Source organism: Bombina bombina, chromosome 2 (assembly GCF_027579735.1).
Source record: "Bombina bombina isolate aBomBom1 chromosome 2, aBomBom1.pri, whole genome shotgun sequence".
NCBI classification, from domain to species: domain Eukaryota; kingdom Metazoa; phylum Chordata; class Amphibia; order Anura; family Bombinatoridae; genus Bombina; species Bombina bombina.
Window position 1 is genome coordinate 315,700,103 of NC_069500.1, and position 14,117 is coordinate 315,714,219.

Here is a 14,117-nt window from a genome sequence, read left to right on the forward strand (position 1 = left end):
AATAGAGATTTTGAACTACACCACTTTTTTAAATAATTTTTATAATATGCTTGATTCCCAATATGCTTGATTCCCAATATATATATATATATATATATATATATATATATATATATATATATATATATATATATATATATATATATATTAGAGAAAAGACAAGTGCACAGGGGTAATGGATAATTTCAAAATGAACAGCACAGTCACGTGATTCCACCTCAAGCGTATGAGGTATGGTAAAGACACTTGTAATATACTAGGAGATGCTCCTCCTCTGGGAAATCTCCTGCCTGGATCAGACTGCTCCTTGGGACACACTCAGACTGCAGGCGAGTACACCTCCACATGTACAGCTAGTCAGAAGTCCTATATCTTTATTAAAAGAGGGTCAGGGCCAGGGACTACTATAAACAAAGGAGTTTATTCAGACATGTATTTATATACAAGTGTCAGTAAAAAGTTCACAAAGTAGGAGGTCACAAATGACCATAAAATATAAAACCACATAAATACGTCAGAAATATATAAAAACAAAAAATGTTCACATAAACCTGCTAACAGCACAAGTCTGATTAACAGCTGCTGCAGAAGAAGAATCACATGCAGCTAAGAAGCTATTTTGCCATTTTGCAAGCTGAGAATGAATGCTGAATGTCGGGGGGTGGAGCTTGACTAGTTTCGTAGCACTATTGGCTACTTCTTCAGAGGTGTTTCACTCTCTATTTCTGATATATATATCTTCATATATATATATATATATATAAAGTATATATACTGTATATATATATATATATATACAGTATATATATATATATATATATATACAGTATATATCTTTATATATATATATATATATATATATATCAGATAGAAGACGGCACTCACTGGTCTTTTTTCAAGTGTACTTTTAATAGAAAAGCATGACATTTCGGGGGGACACTCCCCTTCCTCAGAGTGTGTCCCCGAAAAGTCACACTTTTCTATTAAAAGTACACTTGAAAGAAGACCAGTGAGTGCCGTCTTCTATCTGCTATGTTCAACCGTTGGCACCCTGGCAGTTGCTATTGTGGTGAGAGTGCTCTTTTTGGAACTATATATATATATATATATATATAGTTATATATATATATACATACAAACACTTAACAGTGCTAATAAAATAAAAAAGGTGACAAAAAAGTGAATCTAATTTTTTCTTTTATTCAATAAAATAACAATGGAGTATGAATTAGTTACACAGAATAAAATAGTTAAAAAATAACGCAATGAAGCTTTGTTATATTAAACAATTGACATGATGTAGCTATCTTGTGGCTTTAGGTACAAAAATATATGTAAATTGTAAAATGAATCCTGAAAGTGCAAGTGAATGACGATGTTTAAACACAAAGAGAAAGAATTAAAAAATCTGTCCATTGTGATTTTGACAAATAAAGAGGGTATATCTGGAAGCTCCTGCCGACTAGGAGTCCCCGAGGAACCACCTTAGACACAAATATGTGTAATTTTAGACTTTATTTTCTAGAACAGGACAAATCATAAATAAACTGTTACATGAAATAGAATATCAATTTGTTAGGTTTTATATATATAAATTAAACCAAAAAGATGTTTTATAAAAAAGATACAAGATCAAAATTTTTGTTTTATCCCTTGAGTTGTAAAGTTTGGAGTCAGAGAGGTAGATCTAGCAAAGACTGCTGCTCCATAACTTGTCCACTGCCTCTGAGGCTGCGGTCTTCAATCCATATAATCCTATACGATCGGGCTGATTGACACCCCCTGCTAGCGGTCAATTTGCAGGGGCGGAATTGCACAAGCAGTTCTGGTGAACTGCTTGTGTAATGATATATGCTGACACCATATACTCTTGGCATTCAGCGATGTCTGCTACAGCTATCATGTCGGACAGACATTGGTAAATCTAAATCCAATATGTTTCACGTTGGTTTAAAGTTCTCTCTCGATCTCCTCTGTGTCTGTCTATAGGAATGTGTTCAAGTCTACAAAACAAAAGATCTTTTTTATTTCTTCCATGTACCTGGTTGAAATGTCGGGAGACAGAATGTTTTGGAAAGCCTAATTAAATGTTATAAAGATGTTCATATATTCTCTTTCGTAATGGTCGTGTAGTGCAACCAACATAAAACAAATTACAACTGCATCTTAAAATATAGATGACATAAACAGAATTACTATTTATAAATTGTTTGATCTTCAACTGTATATTTTTCATAAATGAATATTAATGTTCTTTTTGGTGAATATTTACAATATTTACACCTTCCACATCTATTCCACCCTTTTGGGGTATCAGAGGACAAAATACTAGTTGTAATAGTTTCCCCAACTTCACTTTACTTTTTCTGTTTTTTTCCCACCTGACAAATTTTAAACTCATATCAGAAGGGGATAGCGTAGATTTAAAATTTTGTCCCTTTTTGCATATCATATAATTTATATCAGGTAAATTAGGTCCCAAAATTGGGTCCTTTTTGAGCAAATGCCAGTGATTATTTACAGTCTGTTAAATCTTATTTTTATCTTGACAGTAAGTAGTCAACATTCTGTTGGCGAATGTACTTTTATGATCTTTCCCAACAATAAAATTACCATCTATAGTTTTTTAAAAAATGTTTCTTTTTTATATTTACCTCAGTTTTCCCTTGGAGCTGTTTTTTCTGATCTATTTGAAGTACTTCGTTAACATTATTTTCCAAAATTGATGTTTCAAAACCTTTTTCAATAAATCTCCCCTGTAGCATATTGGCCTGAGAAGGGAAATCAGATATATTTGTACATTTTATCCTAATCCTGGCAAAGTGTCCTTTAGGTATATTCTGAAGCCCTTTTTTATCATGGCAACTATTAATATTAAGGTATCTATTCTGGTCGACTGTTTTAAAGTAGGTTTTCGTAATTATTTTACTGTCGTCACTTGTAATGTCTAAATCCAAAAATTCACATTGTTTATTGTCTATTTTGTAGTCGAAAATTAGACCTCGGTTATTGTTATTTAGATGTTCTAAAAATATATTTAAAGAGGTAATGTCTCCTTGTCAAATTATAAATACACTGTCTATATATCTTCTATATACATTTAAGTTCTTTGCAAATTTTATTTGATTCCAAACATATTCATTTTTCCAATTAGCTGAAACCAATTTTACATAGCTAGGGGCAAATCTAGTCCCCATAGCTGTACCTTGTATTTGTTTGTAAAAGTTTCCATTGAAAGAAAAATAATTATTTTCAAGGATAAATTGAATACATTTAATTAGGAACTCTCTCTGTGTATATGTTGGAAAGCAATTTTCTAAGAATTTTTTCTTTATTCTTTCTATACCTTCTTTGTTGTTAATTACTGTGTATAAAGATCTAATATCATCTGTTATAAAGTACAAAGAAGGATCCTAAGTTTTGTCATCAAGGATTGTCAAGAGTTTTTGTTTAAACCCTTGTGTTGTAATGTTTGGAGTCTAAGTATCCAAAATGTTTCACGTTGGTTTAAAGTTCTCTCTCAATCTCCTCTGCATCTGTCTATAGGAATGTGTTCAAGTCCACAAAATGAAAGATCTTTTTAATTTCTTCCATGTGCCTGGTTGAAATGTCGGGAGACAGAATGTTTAGGAAAGCCTATTTCAATGTTATAAAGATGTTCATATATTATCTTTCGTAATGGCCGTGTAGTACGACCAACATAAAACAAATTACAACTACATCTTAAAATATAGATGACATAAACGGAATCACAATTTATAAATTGTTTGATCTTCAACAGTATATTTTGTATAAATGAATAGAGATGTCCCGAATAGTTAGCCGGCGAATAGTTCCCGGTGAACATAGCTTGTTCGTGCTCGCCGCGGTGGGCGAACATATGCGATGTTTGGTCCGCCCCCTATTCGTCATCATTGAGTAAACTTTGACCCTGTACCTCACAGTCAGCAGACACATTCCTGCAAATCAGCAGCAGACCCTCCCTCCCAGACCCTCCCACCTCCTGGACAGCATCCATTTTAGATTCATTTGGAAGCTGCATTCTTAGTGAGATGAGGGACAGTGTAGCTGCTGCTGATTTAATAGGGAAATCGATAGCTGGGCTAGTGTATTCAGTGTCCACTACAGTTCTGAAGGACTCATCTGATCTCTGCTGTAAGGACAGCACCCCAAAAAGCCCTTTTTAGGGCTAGAATATCAGTCTGCTTTTTTTTTTTCCTGTTTAATCTAATTGCAGTTGCCTGCCTGCCAGCGTGTGTGTCAGCCTCACAGCGTATACTATGCCCACTTGCCCAGTGCCACCACTCATATCTGGTGTAACAGTAGTGTACATTTAAAAAAAACAACACTTTTTTGACTGTGAAATAATAGCAGTAAGTTTCCTTCAGACGTGTGCGTTTCAGAGCCAGCCAGGGCACAGTGTCACACCAGTGCAACTCATATCTGGTGTAACAGTAGTGTACATTTAAAAAAAACAACACTTTTTTGACTGTGAAATAATAGCAGTCAGTTTCCTTCACACGTGTGCGTTTCAGGGCCTGCCAGGGCACAGTGTCACACCAGTGCAACTCATATCTGGTGTAACAGTAGTGTACATTAAAAAAAAAAATAGAAATTTGACTGTGAAATAATAGCAGTCAGTTTCCTTCACACATGTGCGTTTCAGGGCCTGCCAGGGCACAGTGTCACACAAGTGCAACTCATATCTGGTGTAAAAGTAGTGTACATTAAAAAATATGTGAAATAATAGCAGTCAGTTTCCTTCACGCGCGTGCGTTTCAGGGCCTGCCAGGGCACAGTGTCAAACCAGTGCAACTCATATCTGGTGTAACAGTAGTGTACATTAAAAAAAAAACTAGAAATTTGACTGTGAAATAATAGCAGTCAGTTTCCTTCACGTGTGTGTGTTTCAGGGCCTGCCAGGGCACAGTGTCACACCAGTGCAACTCATATGTGGTGTAACAGTAGTGTACATTAAAAAAAAAAATAGAAATTTGACTGTGATATAATAGCAGTCAGTTTCCTTCACACGTGTGCATTTCAGGGCCTGCCAGGGCACAGTGTCACACCAGTGCAACTCATATCTGGTGTAACAGTAGTGTAAATTAAAAAAAAGAAATAGAAATTTGACTGTGAAATAATAACAGTCAGTTTCCTTCACGCGTGTGCGTTTCAGGGCCGGCCAGGGCACAGTGTCACACCAGTGCAACTCATATCTGGTGTAACAGTAGTGTACATTAAAAAAAAAAAAAACTAGAAATTTGACTGTGAAATAATAGCAGTCAGTTTCCTTCACACGTGTGCGTTTCAGGGCCTGCCAGGGCACAGTGTCACATCAGTGCAACTCATATCTGGTGTAACAATAGTGTACATTAAAAAAAACTAGAAATTTGACTGTGAAATAATAGCAGTCAGTTTCCTTCACACGTGCGCGTTTCAGGGCCTGCCAGGGCACAGTGTCACACCAGTGCAACTCATATCTGGTGTAACAGTAGTGTACATTAAAAAAAAAAAAATAGAAATTTGACTGTGAAATAATAGCAGTCAGTTTCCTTCACGCGTGTGCGTTTCAGGGCCGGCCAGGGCACAGTGTCACACCAGTGCAACTCATATCTGGTGTAACAGTAGTGTACATTAAAAAAAAAAAAAAAACTAGAAATTTGACTGTGAAATAATAGCAGTCAGTTTCCTTCAGACGTGTGCGTTTCAGAGCCAGCCAGGGCACAGTGTCACACCAGTGCAACTCATATCTGGTGTAACAGTAGTGTACATTTAAAAAAACAACACTTTTTTGACTGTGAAATAATAGCAGTCAGTTTCCTTCACACGTGTGCGTTTCAGGGCCTGCCAGGGCACAGTGTCACACCAGTGCAACTCATATCTGGTGTAACAGTAGTGTACATTAAAAAAAAAATAGAAATTTGACTGTGAAATAATAGCAGTCAGTTTCCTTCACACATGTGCGTTTCAGGGCCTGCCAGGGCACAGTGTCACACAAGTGCAACTCATATCTGGTGTAAAAGTAGTGTACATTAAAAAATATGTGAAATAATAGCAGTCAGTTTCCTTCACGCGCGTGCGTTTCAGGGCCTGCCAGGGCACAGTGTCAAACCAGTGCAACTCATATCTGGTGTAACAGTAGTGTACATTAAAAAAAAAACTAGAAATTTGACTGTGAAATAATAGCAGTCAGTTTCCTTCACGTGTGTGTGTTTCAGGGCCTGCCAGGGCACAGTGTCACACCAGTGCAACTCATATGTGGTGTAACAGTAGTGTACATTAAAAAAAAAAATAGAAATTTGACTGTGATATAATAGCAGTCAGTTTCCTTCACACGTGTGCATTTCAGGGCCTGCCAGGGCACAGTGTCACACCAGTGCAACTCATATCTGGTGTAACAGTAGTGTAAATTAAAAAAAAGAAATAGAAATTTGACTGTGAAATAATAGCAGTCAGTTTCCTTCACGCGTGTGCGTTTCAGGGCCAGCCAGGGCACAGTGTCACACCAGTGCAACTCATATCTGGTGTAACAGTAGTGTACATTAAAAAAAAAAAAAAACTAGAAATTTGACTGTGAAATAATAGCAGTCAGTTTCCTTCACACATGTGCGTTTCAGGGCCTGCCAGGGCACAGTGTCACATCAGTGCAACTCATATCTGGTGTAACAATAGTGTACATTAAAAAAAAATTGAAATTTGACTGTGAAATAATAGCAGTCAGTTACCTTCACACGTGTGCGTTTCAGGGCCTGCCAGGGCACAGTGTCACACCAGTGCAACTCATATCTGGTGTAACAGTAGTGTACATTAAAAAAAAAAAATAGAAATTTGACTGTGAAATAATAGCAGTCAGTTTCCTTCACGCGTGTGTGTTTCAGGGCCGGCCAGGGCACAGTGTCACACCAGTGCAACTCATATCTGGTGTAACAGTAGTGTACATTAAAAAAAAAAAAAAACTAGAAATTTGACTGTGAAATAATAGCAGTCAGTTTCCTTCACACGTGTGCGTTTCAGGGCCTGCCAGGGCACAGTGTCACACCAGTGCAACTCATATCTGGTGTAACAATAGTGTACATTAAAAAAAAAATTGAAATTTGACTGTGAAATAATAGCAGTCAGTTTCCTTCACACGTGCGTGTTTCAGGGCCTGGCAGGGCACAGTGTCACACCAGTGCAACTCATATCTGGTGTAACAGTAGTGTACATTTAAAAAAAAAAAAATTTTTTTGACTGAAATAGATTGAATAGCAGTTAGTTGTCTGTCAGCATGTGTGTCAGGCCTACATCGTCTACTCTGCCAACTTCTGCCAGTGCACAGTGCCACTCATATCTGTTGTCACAGTAGCTTGCATGCATAGTACCACTAATCGAAAAATGACAGGCAGAGGCAGGCCACCCCGCAGGGGCCGTCATGGTCATGGTGCTGTGATTCCCTTTGGCCCTAGAATAATGCCCAGTGTTCAGAGGCCAGGTACCCTTAAAGGACCAGTCAACACTGTAGATTTGCATAAACAACAAATGCATGATAAGAAGACAATGCAATAGCACTTAGTCTGAACTTCAAATGAGTAGTAGATTTTTGTTAAATAAATTGTAAAGTTATGACTATTTCCACTCCCCCTGTATCATGTGACAGCCATCAGCCAATCACAAATGCATATACGTATATGCTATGAATTCTTGCACATGTTCAGTAGGAGTTGGTGACTCAAAAAGCATAAATATAGAAAGACTGTGCACATTTTATTAATGGAAGTAAATTGGAAAGTTGTTTAAATTTGCATGCTGTATCTGAATCGTGAAGTTTCATTTTGACTTGAGTGTCCCTTTAACTTGAAAAGTTCTGAGGACATAGTTGACTGGCTAACACTGGACACCCAATCTTCTACAGCTTCCGCTCGGAACCTTGATGCACCATCCTCCTCCAGCTTAGCTTCGGGCACCTCTCAAGTTACCACTCGCCCACCTGCCGCCACCACCAACACTAGCACCACAGCCGCTTCATTTGATCTGTCAGAGGAGTTATTTACACATCAGTTGTAAGAAATGAGTGATGCACAACCATTATTGCCAGAGGATGTAGATAACAGGGATATGTCTCAGTCAGGCAGAATTACACACATGGACGTATGGTGTGATGATGATGATGTTGTACCCGCAGCTGATTCCTTTGCTGAGTTGTCAGATACAAGTGAAGCGGTTGATGATGACGATGCGTCAGTGGATGTCACGTGGGTGTCCGCTAGAAGAGAAGAAGAACAGGGGGAAAGTTCAGGTGGGGAGACAGAGAGGAGGAGTAGACGAGTTGGAAGCAGGGGGAGGTTGTCGCATGGAGCTAGTGGCACAGTCAGACAGCATGCATCGGCACCCGGGGTCAGCCAGACAGCACGCCAATCAATGCATGCTGTTGCCACCACCAGAATGCCATCATTGCAGAGCTCAGCAGTGTGGCATTTTTTTGTGTGTCTGCCTCTGACAACAGTGATGCCATTTGCAACCTGTGCCAAAAGAAACTGAGTCGTGAGAAGTCCAACACCCACCTAGGTACAACTGCTTTGCGATGGCACATGATCGCACATCACACACGCCTATAAGATCAACACATGAGTGCAAGCAGCACACAAACTCAAAGCCGTCATCCTCCTCCTGGTCCAGCATCTTCAGCCACGTCAACCACTGCTGTCCTCATTGCCCCCTCTCAACCATCCGCCACTCCGTCTCTCGCCTTGAGCAGTTCCTGCTCATCTGCCCACAGTCAGGTGTCTGTCAAGGACATGTTTGAGCGTAAGAAGCCAATGTCACAAAGTCACCCCCTTGCCCGGCATCTGACAGCTGGCTTGTCTGAACTCTTAGCCCACCAGCTTTTACCATACAAGCTGGTGGAGTCTGAGGCGTTCCAAAAAATTGTAGCTATTGGGACACCGCAGTGGAAGGTACCCGGCCGAAATTTCTTTGCAAAAAAGGCAATCCCCAACCTGTACTCGATTGTGCAAAAGGAAGTAATGGCATATCTGGCACACAGTGTTGGGGCAAGGGTCCATCTGACCACTGATACCTTGTCTGCAATGCATGGTCAGGGCAGGTATATCACCTACACTGCACATGGAATGCATGGCTCTGCAGAGGAGTTGGTGACACCGCCACAACTTGCAGGCAGGCCAGCTGCCACCTCCTCTACTCCTTCTACTCCATCCTCTTCTATAACCTCCTCAGCTGAGTCCTCTTCTGCTGCTGCTTCTTGCTCCACATCAACGGAACCCCCCAGCTCCCCAGGTACTATTCCACATCCCTGATACGGCAGTGTCACGCCGTCTTGGGGTTGACTTGCCTGAAAGCAGAGTCACACCAGAACAGCACTCCTGTCCGCCCTGAACGCACAAGTGGATCAGTGGCTGACTCCGCACCAACTGGAGATCGGCAAAGTGGTTTGTGACAACAGAAGAAATTTGTTGGCGGCATTGAATTTGGGCAAGTTGACACATGTGCCGTGCATGGCACATGTGTTTAATCTGATTGTACAACACTTTGTGCATAAGTACCCAGGCTTACAGGACGTCCTGAAGCAGGCCAGGAAGGTGTGTGGCCATTTCAGGCGTTCCTACACGGCCATGGCGCACTTGTCCGATATCCAGCGGCGAAACAACATGCCAGTGAGGCGCTTGATTTGCGACAGCCCGACACGTTGGAATTCAACACTCCTAATGTTCGACCACCTGCTCCAACAAGAAAAAGCCGTTAATGACTATTTGTATGACCGGGGTGCTAGGACAGCCTTTGCGGAGCTGGGGATTTTTTTGCCACGTTACTGGACGCTCATGCGCAATGCCTGTAGGCTCATGCATCCTTTTGAGGAGGTGACAAACCTAGTCAGTCGCACCGAAGGCACCATCAGCGACATCATACCATTTGTTTTCTTCCTGAAGCATGCCCTGAGAAGAGTGCTGGATCAGGCCGTAGATGAGCGTGAAGAGGAAGAGTTGTGGTCACCATCACCACCAGAAACAGCCTTATCAGCATCGCTTGCTGGACCTGCGGCAATGCTGGAAGAGGATTGTGAGGAAGAGGAGTCAGAGGAGGAATGTGGCTTTGAGGAGGAGGAGGAGGAGGAGGAAGACCAACCACAACAGGCATCCCAGGGTGCTCGTTTTCACCTATCTGGTAACCGTGGTGTTGTAGGTGGCTGGGGAGAAGAACATACCTTCAGTGAGATCACTGAGGACGAGGAACGGGACATAATAAGCTCGGCATCCAACCTTGTGCAAATGGAGAGTTTGCGGTTGTGCAAATAGACTGTTTGCGGTTGTTTGCGGTGCGTTAAACGGGTAGTTTGGTCTGTCACTGTGAAGCAGGCGTAACCCTTACACTACCTACCTATCGATACAACATCATACCTGATGTTTTAAAGCATATTATTCCAAACAATTTAGGAATGTTAGGTGATTTTTGGCCTTTATGGATTAAAACCAGACTCTGCATCAACTATATAATATTCCATGGGAGTTTTGCCATGGATCCCCCTCCGGCATGCCACAGTCCAGGTGTTAGTCCCCTTGAAACAAATTTTCCATCACTATTGTGGCCAGAAAGAGTCCCTGTGGGTTTTAAAATTCACTTGCCTATTGAAGTCTATGGCGGTTCGCCCGGTTCCGTTCGCAAACATTTGTGGAAATTCACGTTCGCCGTTCGCGAATGGTAAATTGTATGTTCACGACATCACTATAAATGAATATTAATGTTATTCTTGGTGAATATTTACAATATTCAAACCTTCCACATCTATACCACCCTTTTGGGGGATCAGAGGACAAAATGTTAGTTGTAAAAGTTTCTCCAACTTCACTTTTCTTTTTCTGTTTTTCCCACCTGACAAATTGTAAACTCATATCAGTGGGGGATTGAATAGATTTTAAATGTTGTCCCTTTTTGCATATCATATAATTTATATCAGGTAAATCAGGTCCCAAAATTGTATATTTTTTGAGCAAATGCAAGTGATTATTTACAGTCTGTTCAATCTTATTTTTATCTTGACAGTAAGTAGTAAACATTCTGTTGGCGAATGTACTTTTTTGATCTTTCCCAACAATAAAATTACCATCTATAGGCCTAGATTTGGAGTTCGGCGGTAGCCGTCAAAACCAGCGTTAGGAGCCTCTAACGCTGGTTTTGGCCGCCCGCTGGTATTTGGAGTCAGTGATTAAAGGGTCTAACGCTCACTTTTCAGCCGCGACTTTTCCATACCGCAGATCCCCCTACGCCATTTGCGTATCCTATCTTTTCAATGGGATCTTTCTAACGCCGGTATTTAGAGTCATTTCTGAAGTGAGCGTTAGAGCTCTAACGACAAAATTCCAGCCGCCTGAAAATAGCAGGAGTTAAGAGCTTTCTGGCTAACGCCGGTTCATAAAGCTCTTAACTACTGTACCCTAAAGTACACTAACACCCATAAACTACCTATGTACCCCTAAACCGAGCTCCCCCCACATCGCCGCCACTCGATTAAAATTTTTAACCCCTAATCTGCCGACCGCCACCTACGTTATACTTATGTACCCCTAATCTGCTGCCCCTAACCCCGCCGACCCCTGTATTACATTTATTAACCCCTAACCTGCCCCCCACAACGTCGCCGCCAGCTACTTAAAATAATTAACCCCTAATCTTCCGACCGCAAAGCGCCGCCACCTACGTTATCCCTATGTACCCCTAATCTGCTACCCCTAACACCGCCGACCCCTATATTATATTTATTAACCCCTAATCTGCCCCCCTCAATGTCGCCGACACCTGCCTACACTTATTAACCCCTAATCTGCCGAGCGGACCTGAGCGCTACTATAATAAAGTTATTAACCCCTAACCCGCCTCACTAACCCTATAATAAATAGTATTAACCCCCTAATCTGCCCTCCCTAACATCGCCGACACCTAACTTCAATTATTAACCCCTAATCTGACGACCGGAGCTCACCGCTATTCTAATAAATTGATTAACCCCTAAAGCTAAGTCTAACCCTAACACTAACACCCCCCTAACTTAAATATAATTTACATCTAACGAAATTAATTAACTCTTATTAAATAACTTATTCCTATTTAAAGCTAAATACTTACCTGTAAAATACATCCTAATATAGCTACAATATCAATTATAATTACATTGTAGCTATTTTAGGATTAATATTTATTTTACAGGCAACTTGGTATTTATTTTAACCAGGTTCAATAGCTATTAAATAGTTAAGAACTATTTAATAGTTACCTAGTTAAAATAATAACAAATTTACCTGTAAAATAAATCCTAACCTAAGATATAATTAAACCTAACACTACCCTATCAATAAAATAATTAAATAAACTACCTACAATTACCTACAATTAACCTAACACTACACTATCAATAAATTAATTAAACACAATTCCTACAAATAAATACAATTAAATAAACTAGCTAAAGTACAAAAAATAAAAAAGAACTAAGTTACAAAAAATAAAAAAATATTTACAAACATAAGAAAAATATTACAACAATTTTAAACTAATTACACCTACTCTAAGCCCCCTAATAAAATAACAAAGCCCCCCAAAATAAAAAATTCCCTACCCTATTCTAAATTAAAAAAGTTACAAGCTCTTTTACCTTACCAGCCCTGAACAGGGCCCTTTGCGGGGCATGCCCCAAGAATTTCAGCTCTTTTGCCTGTAAAAGAATAAATACAATACCCCCCCCCCCCAACATTACAACCCACCACCCACATACCCCTAATCTAACCCAAACCCCCCTTAAATAAACCTAACACTAAGCCCCTGAAGATCTTCCTACCTTGTCTTCACCATCCAGGTATCACCGATCCGTCCTGGCTCCAACATCTTCATCCAACCCAAGCGGGGGTTGGCGATCCATCATCCGGTGCTGAAGAGGTCCAGAAGAGGCTCCAAAGTCTTCCTCCTATCCGGCAAGAAGAGGACATCCGGACCGGCAAACATCTTCTCCAAGCGGCATCTTCGATCTTCTTCCATCCGGTGCGGAGCGGGTCCATCTTGAAGCAGGCGACGCGGATCCATCCTCTTCTTCCGTTGTCTCCCGACGAATGACGGTTCCTTTAAGGGACGTCATCCAAGATGGCGTCCCTCGAATTCCGATTGGCTGATAGGATTCTATCAGCCAATCGGAATTAAGGTAGGAATTTTCTGATTGGCTGATGGAATCAGCCAATCAGAATCAAGTTCAATCCGATTGGCTGATCCAATCAGCCAATCAGATTGAGCTCGCATTCTATTGGCTGTTCCGATCAGCCAATAGAATGCAAGCTCAATCTGATTGGCTGATTGGATCAGCCAATCGGATTGAACTTGATTCTGATTGGCTGATTCCATCAGCCAATCAGAAAATTCCTACCTTAATTCCGATTGGCTGATAGAATCCTATCAGCCAATCGGAATTCGAGGGACGCCATCTTGGATGACGTCCCTTAAAGGAACAGTCATTCCTCGTTCAGTCGTCGGGCCGGATGGATGTTCTGCGCTGGAGGTCTTCAGGATCCTGCCGCTTCGCTCCGGATGGAAGACCATAGAAGATGCCGCCTGGATGATGACTTCAATCGGATGGAAGATCCTCTTCTGCCCCGCTTGGATGAAGACTTTGACCGGATCATGGACCTCTTCAGCCCCCCGCTTGGGCTTGGATCAGGACATCGGAGGAGCTCTTCAGGACGGATCGGTGAACCTGGTATGGTGAAGATAAGGTAGGAAGATCTTCAGGGGCTTAGTGTTAGGTTTATTTAAGGGGGGTTTGGGTTAGATTAGGGGTATGTGGGTGGTGGGTTGTAATGTTGGGGGGCTTGGGTATTGTATTTTTTCTTTTACAGGCAAAAGAGCTGAACTTCTTGGGGCATGCCCCGCAAAGGGCCCTGTTCAGGGCTGGTAAGGTAAAAGAGCTTGTAACTTTTTTAATTTAGAATAGGGTAGGGAATTTTTTATTTTGGGGGGCTTTGTTATTTTATTAGGGGGCTTAGAGTAGGTGTAATTAGTTTAAAATTGTTGTAATATTTTTCTTATGTTTGTAAATATTTTATTATTTTTTGTAACTTAGTTCTTTTTTATTTTTTGTACTTTAG